We start from the raw sequence: 626 nt of genomic DNA, 5'->3' as shown, positions 1-626 counted from the left end.
CCTCCTGTTGTTGCATGAATTTTACTGCAGCGCAAGAAATGCAGCCATGAAGTGTATTCAACGTTTAAAAAGCCTTGTATAATTTGAATCTACATAACATGTCACATTTCCTGTTGCTGAGGGAATATTGTTGTGTTGTGTGAAACTGCTGCCAGTTAAGAAAATTCTCAGAGATGATGGGGAATGTCCAGATGAAATCCGTCTAAAATGTGTTTGAAGTGAGAACAGCCAGAAGCACTGAAAGGTATACAGTATCATTCCCAGCTTGATTTCAGTCAATTTTATCTAAAGTATTGAGCCAGCCAGGAGTCGAACCTAGAATCTTCTGATCCGTAGTCAGACACGTTAAAAAGTCTTGTAAATTATGAATCTACAAAACATATCACATTTCCTGTTGCTGAGGGAATATTGTTGTGTTGTGTGATTCTGCTGCCATTTAAAATGCAGCATCTGTGGTTACACAAGTGCGTCCCAAATGACAAGATATTCTTTCCCATACCGGGAGTTGAACCCGGGCCACCTGGGTGAAAACCAGGAATCCTAACCGCTAGACCATATGGGAAGACACATACTTAAAATACACATCACAGACAAATCTATAAATGTTGACATTTTGCCTGTTGATT

General features: G+C 39.6%; 1 non-coding gene across 1 annotated transcript; it reads right to left on the bottom strand.

Moving 5' to 3' along the window:
- Nucleotides 1–490: 490 nt before the first annotated feature.
- Nucleotides 491–562, bottom strand: trnae-uuc. The gene has a single exon. It is a non-coding gene; the product is annotated as a tRNA-Glu (tRNA).
- Nucleotides 563–626: the final 64 nt, after the last annotated feature.

Source organism: Oncorhynchus tshawytscha, unplaced genomic scaffold (genome assembly GCF_018296145.1).
Source record: "Oncorhynchus tshawytscha isolate Ot180627B unplaced genomic scaffold, Otsh_v2.0 Un_contig_15271_pilon_pilon, whole genome shotgun sequence".
Taxonomy (NCBI): domain Eukaryota; kingdom Metazoa; phylum Chordata; class Actinopteri; order Salmoniformes; family Salmonidae; genus Oncorhynchus; species Oncorhynchus tshawytscha.
Note: the sequence above shows the minus strand (reverse complement) of the source record. Positions and strands in the feature narration are given on the sequence as shown.